The sequence below is a fragment of the Theropithecus gelada genome, chromosome 4 (assembly GCF_003255815.1).
Source record: "Theropithecus gelada isolate Dixy chromosome 4, Tgel_1.0, whole genome shotgun sequence".
NCBI classification, from domain to species: domain Eukaryota; kingdom Metazoa; phylum Chordata; class Mammalia; order Primates; family Cercopithecidae; genus Theropithecus; species Theropithecus gelada.
Window position 1 is genome coordinate 1,818,054 of NC_037671.1, and position 18,968 is coordinate 1,837,021.

General features: G+C 44.1%; 1 pseudogene; it reads right to left on the reverse strand.

Annotated features, from left to right (window-relative positions):
- Positions 1–250: 250 nt before the first annotated feature.
- LOC112622212 lies at positions 251–17,971 on the reverse strand (annotated as a pseudogene).
- Positions 17,972–18,968: the final 997 nt, after the last annotated feature.

Consider the following 18,968-nt stretch of genomic DNA (forward strand, 5'->3'; position numbering starts at 1 on the left):
CTTTTAGTGTATTTGAGCCTTTCTTTTCGACCCAGGCATATTGTAAGGAGAGAGGAACTGAAAAATGAAGTATTTAAAGCAGGGTCAGAGAAATCAGCACTGGATCAGGAGGAAGCCCGAAGGGTGTAACCTTCCCATAGGGCTGCTGGAAGCCTAGCTTCAACCCTTCCAGCTGCAGCACATCCCAAAGTGGTCTGGTGGGGGCGAGGAGCAAGTGAGGAGGAGATGCAGAGGAAGGCAAAGAACAACTCTAGGGACCCAGGGTGCCGGAAAACAGAAGCTGGAAAAAGGAGATCTGCCCCGGGAAGGAGGCATGGAAAGTGTAGATGTGGGGGCTAGAGGTGGCGTCGTAGAAGACTACCTCTCCGCCCTCGTAATCCACGTGGACACCCACTTTGTTCGGACAGACCGGGAGATCCTCCCGGGAACCGCTCTCGGTGAGCGCCGGGCACTCGGAGCCGGTGATGTGCAGCGCCCGGAAGCCGGTCAAGGGCTCCACCTCCAGGAAGCCCCGCCTAGGAATCAGCTTCAAGGCCACGTCCAGCACGCAGGCCCCGCCCCCGGGCCCTTGGAGCCCCGCCCCCCAGGCGCCGCGGCCGTAGTAAAGGCCCAGCGAGCCCACCACGCAGCGGAAGCGGTAGAAGCGTCGGTGGTCTCCCGGCTTCTTCGAACTGCCCTGGGATGCGAGATACAGAGTCACTATCTTTAGATCCTGGGAAAGGATGAGGTCCGGGTGGGCCGAGGCTGCGTCCAGTGTCACAGGGGCTGTGTGAAGATGAGGAGAAAGAGGTGGCCAACCACGGGTCAAGATGTCCAAACCCTCTACCTTCTTCCTCTGACACCCGCTCCCCTCTCCATGAAGTCAGAAAGGCTTTCTCTTCCCAGTCACTGCCTTTGTGGTCCCCAGAGAAGTCTTAGGCCCGGCCCCGCGTCCTCCTCCTCAAAGTTAATCCCTGAATTTCACGATGTGTTGTTCTGTGGGCGCAGAGAGAAGTTCCCCATTGGTGGTGGTGGTGAGATCATTTCAACACCCGAAGATGAGACCATCTCTTCCTTGCCCTTTTCCCGTGGCCCCTAATTCCCATGTCTAAGACAAGAATTGAGTCTAGTATAAGAGATGTCGAGGCTCAGACTTTCTGAGCGCCAGTAATTTTCTAAAGTGGAGTTCCTCAAACACAGGGATGAGTGAAGTGTTGGAATACAAAAGGAGGAGTAGTCATCCCCCGCCACACACACACACTTTTACCAGGATTCTACGTTCAGTCACAGTTTATTTAAAGCTAGAAGTGTCTCCATCCACCCATTACAGAGGCTTGCGTGGTGGTTCCAGTCTGTTAAATATTTCAGAATGGGGACTCGTTCTGTCTACTGATTTATCAAATCGCATTAATTAATTTCCCTTGCTGATATGAGGGGTTGGGAGAGAAGGGGGATGTGGGAATGTAAGGAAAAGCGAGAGTGGGCGGGCTTATGGGGTTTGACGGACTGTGACCCATTGGCGTTGCTCATCTCTGGACTTCACTGCTGGCTGAACTGGTGCCTTCGGTAAACAGCTGCTTAAAGAGTGCGGGGACTGCTGCAGGGACTTCCTTTTTCCACTAGGCGGCACCACAGCCAAAGTGATAAGAAGTCAAGCGTGGGGCGGGATGGCTGGAGATTGTGTTTTCCCCTCCTTTTGCTCAAGAACTCGTCCGTTCCTTCTCCAACTCTTCACCACCGCCCCCGCCCCCATCTCCACTCTCAGTAGCCCGAGCTCTCCCCTTCTCCACTCCTTCGACCCAATTCCACTAAGTCAAGAACCCTGGTCGCTCTCAGTTACTCATTCAGCGCTACTCTTATGCTCCGAAGTCCGTGTAGCACCACCGCTCCCCGTGTTCTCTGAGCTGGTTTGACTTGAAGGAACCTCACAAAACAAGCCCGGATCGCTGTCAGTCACTCACTCACTGCCGCATGGAGCTCCTCGGACAGCGCAGCGCCAACTGTCTTTGTGTCCTGAGAGCTGGCTCCTTGACCAGAAATCTCAGCATAAGAGGCCAGGAGACACTGGAAGAGTGCCTTTCCCAGCAGAGGAGGCCCGAAACAGGGAGTGGCATGGCTGAGGAGGAGCGATTTGGTGGCCCCGATGTAGTTGTTCTGCCGCCTTTGCGGGAGAAGGAAAGGAGAAAAGAGGTCAGTGGGAGCACCTCAGCAGCAATCCTCCATTCCCAGACAGCACAGCTGAGCTCTACATACAGCAGGAGAGATGGAGGTGAAACTCAAGAAGGTACAACCGAACAAGTCGGGGCACCCACTGTTTCCTGGCAGAGGTGTAATTTAGGGAGGAACTGAGGAAATGGAATAAATGAATTCATTCATTTATTCATTTATTCCATTTGGTGGAATTGGGTGGATACAGCATTTTGACCACCTGTAGACTTGGAGGTCCCTTAGTATTCAGAGACAGGACTCTTACCTGGAGAAGATGACCTGGGCTCTGAGGTTTTGTTCATTTTATGATTATTTTTCTGTAACAAGGCCCCTAGGAATTGGGGAGAGAAAACCAATTTGGTCTTGATAACCAGAAGCTGCAAATTAAAAACAAAAACAAGCACCCTGCCATCATCCATCCAAACAGTCAATGGTTCTCAGTGGGGCCTATTCCCCACCCAGGGGGAAGTGTGGAAACCTTTCAGGTTGTCTCAGTGACAAGAAGGGGGTTCTCTACTGGCTTATAGAGCTTTCTGGGGCCTGGGATGCTAAGCATTTAACAGGGCAAAAGTCATGCAGCATCACAAAGACGGCCTTTCTAAACACCGGTAGCTCCTTTCATGGAGAAATGCTGGTGGAATAGGATCCCCAAATCCTGCTCTCTGGCTTTGGCATGCATTGTGTAGTTTCTGGCTTTGGAGAAAGGAGTTCTAATTCTCTCTCTTTCACTTAATAATCATATGACCTGGATAACTTACCTCCCCTCCCGGAAGCTGCATGGACCTCACTGTAAGTCGCAGATAGTAACACCTACCTTGGAGGATAGTTGTGGGGTTTTGAAATATTAGATGTGCATATAGTGGTCCTTTAAGAAACAGTACTTCTACTGTTATTATCTTAGGTGGCAGAACCATCTCTAATGACTTTAGCACAGGCTGTTATTGCAGTGGGTCTCTATCCCCTGAGCTGTCCTGACCTCACACCCAGAGGAGTTTGCCCAGAAACCTGGTGCCCTGTAAGGGCAGCGAATACTACAGAGGTGGAGCTGCCTCCTTCTTGTCCCACTTTTTCCTCCCTGTCTCTATGAGTGAAGAAATACATTTGTAATTTTCTATTACTTCTGAATACTTCAAAGTTTGGGATTAGTCACTGTTTTGTGAGTTACCTTAGTTTAAAATAACAAAACAACAATATGCCTGTTGTCTCAATTGGCTGAGGAATGGGCATTCACTTATATCTGGCCTTCTCTAATCATAGAGACACAATTCTTCCCCTTTTCTCACTTTCCCCAAATGGCAGGAGCAACCAACCGTCGTTTCTCACTTACAGCCCTTCATGTCATTATTATTAACGCTTTTGAAGAATCTGCTTTCATCTTTTTTCCTATCAGCCTGGAGGTGGTCTGGGGAATAAAGAATGGGATGAAATGGTGAGAGTCCAGAGGGGTTGAGCAAAGAGCTCAGTGTCACACAGCAAGGCACTGATTTGAAAAGCCTGGGAGAAGTGGAAGCTGCATTTGTCTCTCATATTCTTATTGGACCAGGAAGGTATGAAACCCTTGAGAGATGCCCTTTCTGCTTTCCTGTGGTGGTTGCCTAGCCTAGCACTGTCCAGTATGAATGTAATATGAGTCACAAATGTGAGTCACTTATATATTTTTAAATTTTCTAGTAGTCATATTTAAAAAGTACAAAGAAACTAGTAAAATTAACTTTAATTATATATTTTATTTAACTCAATATTCTCAAAATAATGTTATTTCAACATGTATTATAAAAATTATTGCTGTCTTTTACAGTTTCTTTTTACAATCAATCTTGTGAAATTAATGATTCTTCACATATAGCAAGTTTGAATGTGGACTACCTACATTTCAAGTGCCTGTCGGCACATGTGGCTAGCAGCTACCAAATTGGACAGTGCAGAGCTAGCCCCTTTCTCACTGCCTGACAAAGGTAGGTGCTCAGGACAAAGAGAGCCTTGAGGCTTCACCCTTCAGCTTCAGAAGGCCTACTGTGGGGCTAACCACCCAGGAGCCAGCTGGTGTAAGAGGGAGGCCCCACTATCCTAAAGCCTGGATGGCAGTCCTGCCCTCTTCCCTATGAACGAGGGCTTGAGAGGGGGAATGAAGACAGAGCTTCTGCAAAGAGAGGCCGAGTGCCTTCATCTCCCGGTTCACCCCTGCCGGAAATAGGAGCAGGGCATAAGAGACTCCTTTTGCAGGTAGAGGATGAGCCCAGAAGTTGGGGACAATGGCCCATTCCTGGCCTAGATTTCCTGTAGGGATGTTGGACTGAGTGAAGAGCTGTAGGGTAGAACCTCTAGATGGGGAGCTGCATCTGGCCCAGCACCCTTCCCCCAGTGTCCTGCAGCCCCAAGACAGCACAAGATAGCCTGGGGCTAGGTAGTGGGACAAGCATGGGCAGCTTCCCTGAGAGCCACCAGCCCAGTGATGTGCCAAAGTGAAAAACATACACACAATTTCAAAGACTCAGTGTAAAAAAAAAAACGCCACCAAAAACCCGGAATGTGAATGTCTCATTAATACTTTTAAAATATTCATTACAGGCTGAAAGGATAATATTTCAGATATATTGAGTTAAAATATTTTATTAAAATTAATTTCACTTTTATCGTTTTAATGTGGCTAACTAGAAAAATTTGTAATTCCATATGTGGCTGATTACATTTCTAAATCACACATGTGGCCAGAATTATATTTATGAATTACATATGTGGCTCACATTTTCATTCTAATACATGCGGCTCACATATTGCTTTTGGACAGCACTGGGCTGGAGGTAGGATGGTGGGGCAATCTCAGGTATTCTGCCAGTGGTCCATACTCTGACCTGAGACTAGGGATGGGTTGCTACCTCTCTGCAATTCTGCCCCCAAGGGACTCACCTCCAGCAGCTGCCTGGGTGGCATGTTCTGCTTGGTCTTTAGGGAATCAATGAGCTTCTTGAGATAGTTCGACTGTGGCTCAGTGGAGGCTACAGTGTTTCCCTGCTTCAGCTCCCTCAGAACCCAGCCAGTAAATCCGTGACAACAGGGAATTCTTCTCCTCCTCTAGGACTTGATGCAGGCGTTCAAATTCTGTAAGGATCCTTTGCTTCTCATGTTCTACCTGGTCCTAAGAAACAGGGATAGGCAGAGGGTGAAAGGATGGCCTCAAAGGTCCTTCTAGCCCACTTTATTCAGCCATTAATTTTATTAAGTTTATATGGAATTCCCAACCAGAGCAATGTGCCAGGGCAGACCTGGAAGAAAGGAAAGGAGAGGAGAAGAAACATTTAAAAGCACCTACTAAGTGCTCAGCTTTAAGCGAAATTATTAATTTATGGTTTATTACTTGCCTTCAACGAAGTGTCTAATACATTTCCAGAAGGCTTTTCAGTTTATAATCTTTCATATAGATTTTATTTCTCTCACACACACAGGAAAATAGGTAAGTGGGGTCACAATGTCTTCATTTTCCCTCTCTCTCTCTCTCTCTCTTTTTTTTTTTTTTTTTGAGAAAGGCTCTCACTCTGTCACTCAGGCTGGACTGCAGTGCACGATCACGGCTCACTGCAGCCTCAACCTACCAGGCTCAAACAATACTTTCATCTCCCAGTCTCTCTAGTAGCTGGGACGACAGGCCTGTGCTACCACGCCCTGCTAGTTTTTTTGTTTGTTTGTTTTTAGACGGGAGTCTCGCTATGTTGCCCAGGCTGGTCTCAAATTACTGGGCTTAAGCGATCTTCAGCCTCCCAGAGTGCTGTGATTACTGGCGTGAGCCACCGCGCCCGGCCAATGTCTTCGTTTTCTAATTGGGGAATCCGCTGAGGGCGCAACTGGGCCTTAAAAACCTGTACTTGGGATTCTAAGGGTTTTCCGTGTCCCACCTCGTCTGCAGATGGAGACTGAGCAGTCAGCCCGCTGTGATAATGAGGCCGACGCGGGAGGTGATGCCGCCTGGCGGGTCATGTGCTGAGGCGCAGAGGAGAGGACATGGCCCAACCCGCCACGCCAGGCCCTCTGTCCCAGTCTGTTCCTCTGGCGCTGTGTTCCGCTCTGCGCCACTCTTTATCACTGGATCTTTTTCTGAGGGGTCAGTGTAACAGGGGATTCCAGGAGCTTTGGCAGAGATGTTTCTGCTTCCAGAGATGGTGGGATGGAATTTTTCTTATGTGAAGACCCGGACGCCGTGTACACCTTGTGCCTTCACTTGTACTGTCTCCTCCTTTTGCTGCAAGACTTGGATCTGCTCTTGAATCTGCCCCTGTGGAGAGAGGGCCGTTTGGGCAGGCTGTGCCTGGAGATTTCTGGGCCTCATTAAATCCTCCTGGTCTCTTAGGAGAGTGGGTAACACTCTCCAGGTGAGTCCTTGTGTAATTATTAAGGACTCGCCGTTCTCAAGCTGGTGGGGAAAGGGGTTGCTGGGAAGGGAGAAATCTGGAGCCTGAGTGTCCTAAGTGACCAGAACATGGTTATTTATGACTTACTAGGACTATGGATGGTGCTTTGGAATGATCAAAGAACTCCTACAAACTTCCCTTCATCTGTCTTACCAACAACTTAAGAGAGATGTTTTGTTTTTGCCATTTGAAAGGTGAGATACCTGAGGTTCAGAGAGGTAAAGTGATTCCTTGCAGGTTGTACAGTAAACTCACAAGACGGGACTTGAGCCCAAACCTTCTGAGTCAAATTTTCACATCCTTTCCATTCTCCATTGCGCCTTGATTTAGAGTCAGCAGTTCCCCAGACTCAGCTCTTTGAACCCACTGTGCCTGACTGCGAGCTGCCCACTCAAGCCCAAGGGGTGGGGGCAATGAGGTGCAAACCCTCAGTGGGAAGGTAGCGGTTTCCAGGGCCTCACTGAACTCCTGGGCTGATGGGGGAACCTCAAATGCCTACCTGATAATTCTGGGCAGCTTCTTCGATCAAGCTGACATTATGGGATTTGTGGTCCTTGGATTCACGACACACAAAACAGAGGAACTTCCCATCATCCTTGCAGAAATAATAGAACATCTCCTGGTGCTTTGGGCATGTAGGCTCTTTCCTTTTGGACTGCACCTCAGAGGCTTGTAGAGCTTGGATTTTCTCCACCAGATTCGCCAACAGCCACTTGAGCCTGATTGTGTTCTTCCTTACGGAAGTTTTGCAGAGGGGACATTTGAAAAATCCACATGATGTTTCCCCACTCTGAGTGATGCATTTGAGGCAGAAATTGTGCCCACAGTCGATGGTGACAGGCTTCTGCAGAATGTCCAGGCAGATGGGGCAGATCACTTCCTCTCGCAGTTTGTTCACAAACTACCCACTGGCCGTGACAGAACAGCAGGGCTGTTTCAAGACTGTAGGAAGCTGTGCCAAGTCTGTAGGAGTCCCGGAGTCCAATGTGGATACTGTCTCTAGGATAAAGGAGAAGGGAGTCAGAGAAGGTGGAGGTTAGAGGTTCTGCCAATTAGTTAGAAGAGCAGAGAGAGAGGAAAAGAAGAGGGAGGAAAAAAATAAAGAAATGATAGAAAATGGTAAAATTTAGGATCTAGAAAATATTATAAAAAGAGGAAAACAGATGGGCAGTCCTACCTTGCTACCTCTTAAGAACAAATGGATATTTTGAATGTGTAATAGGCTGCTTATAAAGTGAGATAAGTTGTCCTGAACTTTGGACTAAAGGTATGTTTGTATGGTGGTTGACTAAGATCAGAATGACCGGGACACCTAACACCACTCACAGGGGATTTCCCAATCAGCTCTGAGTAGGGAGTGGAGGGGTGGGTGGTGATGCCTACTGAAAGGTCACAGCCAGTTCACTGCAATGCTTTGAGTATCTTGTATGCAAAGTTCAAGCATTGGTGGAGCATCTGGAAAGTAAGGGAAGGGCAATTCTCTACCTCAGGTACTTTGGTTCCTCACAGAATTTTGTGAAAACGTGGAGGTTATCATCACCTACCTTGGGGAATTTCCAGTCACAGCGCCAACCAACCACTCCCTAGTTCAGTAGGAGAGGCAAGGAACTTCCTTTCTGAAAAGTTGTTCTTTGTTTTTGTACTTTGCTCTTGCCCCGGTGATCTTCTGCCTCCCCACAGCATCTGTAGTAGTCTGTCCTCTGTTGATTTTTTCTCTGTACGTCTCCAGGATGCTGGTGTCTCCACGCCCATTCTTTGCTTTGCCAATTCTGTCTATATGTGCTTCTTCTTCCTTCTTGGTGCTTCTCTGATCCCTGACTTGCCTTCTCCTATGGCTTTTGTTCTGACTAGGAATATATCAACCAGTGTCACATACATTCCCTTCTGTACATTCATGCCCTAACCTTCCCTCCTTGCCTCTTGTCTTAAAAAAAAGGGGTACTTCCTCCCTACCCCTTCCCTTAGTATAGCTTCCACCCTCACCTCCCCACTCTCCATTATCAGCTATCTGTCCCCAACAAGAAGTACACCATTAATTTTTATCTGATCTTAATCTTAGTCAAACAGGGCTTGTGGATGACTTTGTAATAATAACCAGAGTGATCATACACTCTGCTTTGCCTGGAACCATCCTGAGTTTCACTTTGTCCTGGTGTAATTATTAATAGCACCTCCTTTCACTTTCAGAAATGTCCAGTTCAGACTATAAATTACGTGGCTCCCCTTATAGCAACTGCCATAAACCAAAGACTTTCAGAAATGTTATATCTCCAGACCTTTCTGTTTGTTTGCTTTCGGGTTAAATTAAAACAGCCTAACATCTGTAAATTGTTTTACTTACACTCCTAAACTGCCGGCCCCTAGAAGCATAATTTAACTTTTGACAGGTTTTGTTTGACTGGCATGATGATTTAGAAAATAATGATAATGTAGATGCCTTTAGAGAGAGGGTGGCTATGTTCCCCACCACTCTCTGCTATCTCACGTCTCCTCGGCCCTTGAAGGCATTTGACATTATGACCCTGATTTATAGATTTATTTTGCTTATATTACCTCATTTAAGTCTCACCTGTGAGAAATTATCTTTATCCTTTCTCAAACAAAGCAACTCGGTGTTCTTCAGAATCACTTGGAAAAGTTGTTAAAATTCAGAGTTGCCGAACTCCAGCAGAGACTTTCTGTTTCAACAGGTCCTTGGTGGAGCCTGATGACTGACATCTTAAGCAAATTCTCTGGAGATGCTGATGCTCCTGATGGGGGCTCACACATTGATAACCCCTGGTTTAGAGACACTACTAATTGTTCCAGCTCATCCAGCTAATAATTGACAGATCTCAGACTTAATTCCAGGTTTCCTATTCCACATTAAGTCTTCTTTATTCTTTCTTGTTTCAGCATTAATGAAAACAAATAGTAATCTTTAAAAATGATAAACAAATATTTTAATAGAACATTGGTATTTCAATGAAGCTGGGCAAGCCAGCAGAGAGAATGAAAATACTCATATGAACACCACTGGAGAGTTTCAAACAACTATCACCACACAGGTACTGATGGCTTCATGAGGAAAGAAATTTAGACATAAAAAGGGAGAATCTATAGTGTTTCAAAGGTGCTTTACTGTCTCAGAATTATTATTGTTATCCCGGGTTATCCATCCACTGGACTGAATGGATATATATATATATATATATAAAATATATACACACACACACACACACACATATATACGTATATATACACACACATATTTTTTTTTCTTTCTTCTTTTTTTTTTTTGAGACAGAGTTTCACTCTTATTGCCCACACTGGAGTGCAATGGCATGATCTCGGTTCACTACAACCTCTGACATCCAGATTCAAGAGATTCTCCTGCCTCAGCCTCCCAAGTAGCTGGGATTATAGGCACCCACCACCACACCCAGCTAATTTTTTGTATTTTTAATAGAGACGGGGTTTCACCACGTTGGCCGGGCCAGTCTTGAACTCCTGACCTCAGATGACCCACCTGCCTCAGCCTCCCAAAGTGCTGAGATTACAGGCGTGAGCCACGGTGCCCAGCCCTTGAATGGAAATCTTAAACTCTTAGTAGGCTCAGTAGTCTGAAACCAAAGTCTCCAATTTGCAAGGGCTAGGGTCTTGAGAGAGTGGGTACTGTGTTAGTTCCAAAGGACTTCCAAGCCAATTCTGAGGCATAGAGTTTATAAAAATTAGCCATAGAACAGGAAATGATGCAGAGCTCTAATGCACATGAGACAGCTATCACATACAAGAAAGTAGACACAGAGCCATGCAGCAGCAGGTGCACAGATCTGGAGGGGACCAGCCAAAACTAATGGGATGAGACACCTTTTCAGAGGCCAGTGAAGGCCAGAGGCAGCTCAGTTGTCAGACTAAACAGCCCCACCATGTTACACAAGCCTCCCTGCCTCAGGATTCCAGCTACAGAAGCTTCCCCGGCCTCAGGGTTCACATTTCTGGCCCAATGTGAATTGGTAGCATGTCTATGGAGGAAAATAATGTGATATGTTTCAAAACTACAAATGCTCGTTCCCTTTATCCCAGAAATTCCACCTCTGGGAAACTAGTCTACAGATATACTCACACATATAAATTTATTTTGGACTTTGTGGTAATGTTTGCATTAGCAAAATATTAGAAAACAACCTAAATGTACATCAGTATGGAAATGTTTAAATAAATTATAGCCCAGCTTTATAATTGAATAGAAATAAAAAAGAATCAGGGAGTTCTTCATTTACAAATGGAAAATATGACCAAGATACATGGTTACGTGAAGAAAGAAAAAAACAAATAATGCAGAAAAATGCATGTACTATGCTACCATTTGGGTAGAAAAAATATACTTATTTTCTTGAATATCCATAAAAGTTCTTTCTGGAAGGATAAGAATCTAATAACTAACAATGATTGTCTGTAAGGAGAGGGACTGACTAGCCGGGGAACAGGGGTGGAAGAGAGGCTTTTCTTTGAACGATATATTACATTTTGTGAATTTTTAATTGTATAAATACATTGTTTTTTTCTTTTTTTAATGCTTTTTACATTATGTTTTTATTAAATAGTAAATCAAAAAAATGAACAGAGAATGAAATGGAAATTTGCAAAGCAATAAAACCAATTAACCAATAAGTATATGAAAACAGCAATCTTGAAAATGCACGCTGAGCTCATTGGCTCGTGCCTATAATCCCAGCACTTTGTGAGGCCAAGGCAGGCAGATTTCTTGAGGGCAGGAGTTCAAGAGCAACCTGGACAACATGGTGAAACCCTGTCTCTACAAAAAATACAAAAGTTAGCCAGGCATGGTGGCACGCACCCACAGTCCCAGCTACTTGGAAGGCTGATGCAGGAGGATTGGGTGAGCCATGACCATGCCGGGTCTGCAGTGAGCCGTGATCATGCCACTGCACTTTAGCCGCCCTACTGCACTCCAGCTTGGGGTAACAGAGGAAGACCTTTTCTAAAAAAAAAAAAGAAAAGAAAAGAAAAGAAAAGGCCAATTAAAGTAAAATAAGATATCATTTTATAGCTTAAGTCTGGAATATCAAATATAGCCAAGGACATAGAGAAATAGGTACTCCTATACCCTACTGGTGATAGTATAAATTACAGTAATTTAAAAATATTTAGTAGAATTTAAACAGTGTACTTTCATTTCAAGGTTATGTAATGATAATGATGATGATGAAAATACGACTACCAGCAAATAAAAGTTAAAATTTCTTGAATGCTTACCATGTGCCAGGCACAGTCCCAAGCATTTTGCATATTAACTCATTTATATAGGGAAGTATTATTATTCCCATTTTGAGGACAAGTCAATGGAGGTCAAGAGAAATTAAGTAATTTGCCCCAAAGGTCATTCAGCAAGTAAATAGTGGAATGGGGACTTGAACCCAGGTAGCCTCTAGAGCCTCCTTACGCCCTGTGTGATTCGGCCCCTCTAGAGAAAACTTTGCACATGTGCACTCAGAGATGCATGTAACAGTGTTAAGTGTAGTATTGTTTATAAAAGCAAAATACTGAATAAATACTATATCAGGGTTTTTCAATTACAGCACTGTTGACATTTTAGGCTGGATAATTCTTTGGTGTGGGGTGCTCCTGTGCACTGTAGGATGTTTATCAGCATCCCTGGCCTCTACCACTAGATTCCAGTAGCACTCCCATCCCCCAGTTGGGACAAACAAAAATGTCTCCAAGCATGACCAAATGTCCCTGGGGGACAAAACCTCTGGGGGAAAACCAGTGATCTGTATGTAGTTCTATGGCTAGGTCTCAAAACAGTAATGAGTATGCAATGATTTACATACACTTAGAAACACACAATACTTCATATAGTCTACAGTTTCCATATGTGTGATAGAAGTTTAAACACAAGGTCTGAAAGGATACATACTAAATTTATGGCAGTATTTACTTCTGGGAGGAAAGAGAGAGAGAGAGAGAGAGAGAGAGAGAGCAATGGAACTAAGAAGAAAACTAAATGGACAGAGGGAACCTCAAATTTATCTGTAAAATTTAATTTTCTAAAATCTGAGGCAAACATAGCAAAATGTTAATTCTAGGTTGTGGTTATAAGGTGCTTGTTATATGATTTTCTATTATTTTCTATATTAAGTCTTTCCAAAATAAAATATTTTAGTCAAAACAGGAAAACTGTAGAAAATGAACAATGGATAGAAATAGAAATAGAAATTCAAAGGCATTTTAAAATAAATTCTAAAATTAAGAAAAAGTTCAACTCCTTCCCTACTACTCAGGAAAATACAAATAATGAGATACAAATACAAAAATGAGATAAACTTTGTACTCATCAGATTGGCAAAATTTTTCAAAAATGTCCCGAGCTGACGAGGATGTAGAAAAATGGGACACTTCATACGTTGCTGGTTGGAGTGTGAATGGGCACTATCTTTTTCGAAAGCCTCAAGGCAAATGACTTAAAGTGCATTTGAAGTGTGACTAGAAAGAATATTATAAGAAAAGTAAAATGCACATGGGATTTCAAAAGGATTTTTAGGCTTCAAGATAAGTCAGGGACGGTGGGGTCGGAATGAAGTCAAGGGACAGCTTACACAGAGATACCCTATAACCAGTCTCCCGACAAGAGAGCTAGATTTTATTTAGTTAAAAATAGAAATTCGAAACTGGAGGTAGTAAAAACAGGGCGTTTTTTTCTTTCTTTCTTTCTTTTTTTTTCGAGACAGAGTTTTGCTTTGGTTGCCCAGGCTGGAGTGCAATGATGCGATCTTGGCTCACTGCAAACTCCGCCTCCCAGGTTCAAGCGATTCTCCTGCCTCAGCCTCCCAAGTAGCTGGGATTACAGGGGTGTGCCACCATGCCTGGCTAATTTCTGTATTTTTTAGTAGAGACAGGGTTTCACCGTATTGGCCAGCCTGGTCTTGAACTCCTGACCTTGTGATCCATCCACCTCAACCTCCCAAAGAGACCAAAGTTATTTTTCTTTTTCTTTTCTTTTTTTTTTTTTTTTGAGACGGAGTCTCACTCTTGTTGCCCATGTTGGAGAGCAATGGCCCGATCTCGGTTCACCGCAACCTCTGCCTCCCAGGTTCAAGCGATTCTCCTGCCTCAGCCTCCCGAGTAGCTGGGATTACAGGCATGCACCACCTCGCCCGGGTAATTTTTTTGTATTTTTAGTAGAGATAGAATTTCTCCATGTTGGTCAGGCTGGTCTCCAACTCCGAACCTCAGGTAATCCGTCTGCCTCGGCCTCCCAAAGTGCTGGAATTACAGACATGAGCCACTGCACCCAGCCAAGACCAAAGTTGTTTTATTACTTTTATTTATTTATTTATTTATTTATTTATTTATTTATTTTTGAGGCAGAGTCTTGCTTTGTTGCCCAGGCTGGAGTGCAGTGGTGCAATCTCGGCTCACTGCACGCTCAGCCTCCCTGGTTCACACCATTCTCCTGCCTCAGCCTCCCGAGTAGCTGGGACTACAGGCGCCCGCCACAGAGCTCTGCTAACTTTTTTGTATTTTTAGTAGAGACGGGGTTTCACCGCGTTAGCCAAGATGGTCTCTATCTCTTGACCTTGTGATCCGCTCACCTTGGCCTCCCAAAGTGCTGGGATTACAGGCGTGAGCCACCGCGCCTGGCCCAAAGTTCTTAATGTGCAGAGGAAGCCTTCAGGTAGCAGGCTTCAGAGAGAATAGATTGTAAATGGTTTTTATTAGACTCAAAAAGGGTGCCAGACTCTTAGTTGATTATCTCCTGGACCTGAAAAAAGAGAAAAGGGGATTCTCTATAGAATGTAGATTTTTCCCCCACGAGAGACGACTTTGCAGGGCAATTTCAAGATATGGCAAGGAAATATATTTGGGGTTAAAATGTTTTGATTTCTTTCCTTATTTGTTATGTTATGCCAGAGCCAGTTTGGAAAGTAGGCCACATTATATAGGGTTAAATAAAACCCCTCTGATGAGACTCTACTGTTTGTAGAGCATCACTCCCCAGGCCACTTAGGTAGAAATTTGGGCAAGAGAAGGAAAAAAGTCAAAGTCCTTAGGGTTAAAATAAGCCCATCACAGTGGGCCTTTGTCTAATCTGACTGGTGTCTTCATAAGAAGAGATTTGGACACACAGAGAGGCGCCAGGGATGCTCCACGTGAAGACAGACCTTGTGAGGACGCAGTGAGTAGACGGCCGTCTGCAAGCCAAGGAGAGAGGCCTCACAAGCAACAGCCTTGATCTTGGACTCTCAGCCTCCAGAACTTTGAGAAAATAAATTGCCGCTGCTAGAGCCACTCAGCCTGTGGTACTTTGTTATGGAGGTCCTGGCAAAAGAACACACAGATGAACTCCCATATCACTGCAGAGCCCACCTTCCATCCCCCCAACCCCAGATCAGAGTTTCCAGCTCTTCACGAGGGGTCTCCCGACCCTTCCACCTCCTACTGGATGGAGCATGCTCATCTCCTCTTCCCTCTATTCCAAACTTCAGTGCAGGCACTCCACAATCCTGCAGCTGCAATGTGAGCCAGTTTAGCCCCTCTGGACTGTATGTGGGCAATATATACCAAAATCATTTTTAAATGCACCTAAGACCTTTTGGCCCAGCAATTTCATGTCTAAAAATTTTCCCTAAGTGAAGCCATCCTCACAGGGTTAACAATCATTCTGGACAGAAATATAATTATAATTAAGCCTTAATCAGGCTGCACTTTGACTCACTGCTTTGAAACCAAAAGTTATGTAACACTAGATACTGACCAGTCATATCCCCGTTGTTGCTATACGTAGGATTTCTGACATAAGAATCAGCCAAATCAGGAGGATTGCTTGAAGCCAGGAGTTCGCGACCAGCCTGGGCAACAAAGCAAGATCCCAACTCTACAAAACAAAATTATTAAATTAAAAACAATTTTTTTAAAGAATTGCTTAAGCAGATCCTGAATTTCAGCAGAACACATGATGACAACTAGTTTAAGACCTCCACGAAGGAACTGTTTTCTCAGCATGGTAATACAGCTTCTTCATCTCCCTGTCCCATGACTTCACCCTGCACTCTTCAGCCAATCACTTTGGTCCACTCCAAAATCTTTAAAATCTCTAGCTCCAAATTCTTTGGGGAGATGGATTTGAAGTTCCCTTCCATGTCCTCATTTGGTGGCCCTACAATTAAACCTCTTTCTCTGCTGCAACCAGGTTTCAGCTGACTGACTTGCTGTGCCTGTTGGGCAACAAATCTATTATGGTTACATAAGGAAATAATCAAAAGCATATATAATCGAGAAAAGAAACCAGAAGGATAATTTATTTGTTCATTACAATGGATACTTATTACTATGTGTCAGACATAATTCTAGGCACTCGTATTACAGTGAATAAAGTAGACAGAAGTCCCACCCACTGAGAGCCAGGCAGTAAATCAGTTAACCAAATGAATCATACATTAGGAGGAAATATTTTTTTTTTCACATGAAGGTTCTAAGGAGGAAATAAATATTATGGAGGAAAAAATAAAGCAGAAAGGGGGCATGAAGAGCAGGCGATATGGTTCCAGTTTTCAATAGAGCTGTCAAAATGGGCCTGAGAATGTGAAAACTGGCATCAGTTTTCAGGCAGTTAACAGCAAGGTGTCGACAGTTGTTACTGCTGGTTGGTGAAATTAAGGGGAATTATATTCTTTTATACTTTTCTGTACTTTCCAAATATAGTACAATTAGCATACTTGCTTTTACAATTTAAAAAAATCCCACAATAAATGTTACTTAAAAAAAACACTGACACCTTCAATTGGTCCCCATTTTCTACAGAATACAGTCCAACTCCTCCTCCATGGGCCTCTTCCCTTTCATCTAAACTTATCCTTCATTCCTTGACTGTCTTTTCCAGTCGGCCTGATACCCTGTGACCCAGATTTGCCAAATAGGGTTGTCAGATTTAGCAAATAAAAGTACAGGACACCCAGTTAAATGTGAACTTCAGATAAACAATGAATAATGCAATAGTTGAGACATACTAAAAAATTATTTGTTGTACATCTGAAATTCAAGTTTAACTGAGCATTGTATGCTTTTCCTAGCAATCTGACAAGTGATCTTCCTTCCCCTGTGCTGGAATAATCTCTTTTCCATCTTTCCAAATTTTTCCAGCTGATCAGAGGATGGGGAGGAGGGATGGATGTGGGTGGAAATGAAAGATAAGCCTGCCTATCAACTCCTGTATTTAATATAAGATATTCCTGGGGGCCGGGCACGGTGGTTCATGCCTGTAATCCCAGCACTTTGGGAGGCCAAGGCGAGCAGATCACCTGAGGTCAGGGGTTCGAGACCAGCCTGGCCAGCATGGTGAAACCTTGTGTCTACTAAAAATACAAGAATTAGCTGGGCATGGTGGCGCATGCCTGTAGTTCCAGTTACTCGGGAAGCTGAGGCAGGAGAATCGCTTGAACATGGGAGGCAGAGGTTGCAGTGAGCCGAGATCATGCCACTGTACTCCAGCCTGATAACAGAGTGAGACTCCTCTCAAAAAAAAAAAAAAAAAAGAAGATATTCCTGGAGATTGGTTGGGTGGTAGAGGGTGGGGGCACAAGGGTGGGGTATTGTAAAAACGTTGTAAAAGGGCTCCTTTTTTGATCTTGAATTATGACTTTCCTATAGATAAAAATGTCACCTTTAATCAGAGAACAATGGCTCAGGTGTCAGGTATAGGCGAAAGTCCAAAGTTCTCTTCAGAAAAGAAACTCTGTGTTAGTTATACAGAACATCCATTCAAATCTTCCCCTATTTAATTTATGTAAAATATCCTTAGTCAATGTTTTTAACCCAAGAGTGTTTTTAAAAATTGGTTTTTAAAAAAAAAATTTTTTTTTTAAATATTGAACCATTTACGGGGTCTTTAAAAACAGACAGCTTTTGTTCCAAATGAAGATGCCTCTCCTTCCATTTGTCTGACTACCCTTTGCCCCCATGGTCCCCTGCTCCATTCATTAGCTCCACAGAGACCTGACAGCACCTTAAAGTGGATTCCTGAGTCAGACTGGTCCTGCCTCAAGGTCAGCTCACATCTGAAGTCAAGCCTCTGCTGAGTCTGTGGAGTAGAGGCTGATACTCCCTTCTCTCCTGCAAGACAGCAGTGTGCTCTGGCCCAGCATGGGCACAGAACTGCTGGGCCCAGCCTTCCAGAAACTCCTGGGCTGGCGTCCAGCTGCTCCAATGCACAAAGCCAGCTAACGCGGGCCAACCATGCCAGTGAGTCCACATTGCAGATGGATGGGAAGCAGTGGGATGCAGTACCCAGGGGCAGCAATCTAATCCCTCCCAAAGCCAAATTCTAGAAAAATTTTCCACTTAAGATTGTGAAAATAAAAGCTCTTACCCATGGTCATGGTTTTTCATCTTGACACCCTCAGCACTTACCATGGTACCTGGCACAAAACAGCTAATTTTTCAGTTGCCATACTAAACTGAGCCATTTTATACAGGCGCTCTATATTCCAATGACAACAATCTTTAGGCAACATTGTTAAGTGACAGAACAGTGTTTAGAATGCAAAACCTTGCTTAATAAAAGCGAGAAATACCAATATATAGTTGTATTTAACTTCTACTTACATAAAGAAACATTGAAAGGATACACAGAAAGCTGACAAAAGTTTGTACAGGTGGGCCAGGGATGGGGGTAGTGGTAGATGGAATGAATGAAGGGCAAGGTGGTCACAATCCTACTTAATGTGTACCTTTTAATATATTATTTTTTGAGCCAAGTGAATGTATAACCCTTTAAGTTACATAGTTAAAATCATCTATTTTTGGTTATATAATTTTGCAGTAGCAAAAAACTGAACTGAAAAATAGGAAGCTATCCTCTCCATTTCTCTCTGTGGTCACATAGCCTCTCATGTTTCTCTCTAGGCTCACAGATTGACCAACACAGCCACCATACTTGAGTTTCCATGACTTTATAACTCTAGTGCCCATCATTGTCTCAATCTAGATTTCCTTTTCCCCCAAAAATCTGCTATGTCACTTGCTATAATTTCTAGCTCTCTGCCAAATGTTTCATGCATGGCTTTTATCCTTTTGAAGATAGCATATACGTTGTTATACAGTCTATGCCCAATAACCCCAGAGTCTGGAAGCCCCGTGGGTCTGATTCTGTTGTTTGTTGTTGTTTTTTCTTTTCTTTTCTTTTCTTCTCTTTTCTTTTTGAGACAAGGTCTGGCTCTATAGCCCGGGCTGGAGTACAGTGGCGTGATCTCAGCTCATTGCAACCTCTGCCTCCCAGGCGCAAGCTGTCCACCCACGTTAGCCACCCGAGTTACTGGGACTACAGGTGTGCACCACCATGCCCAGCTAACTTTTGCATTTTTTGTAGAGACAGAG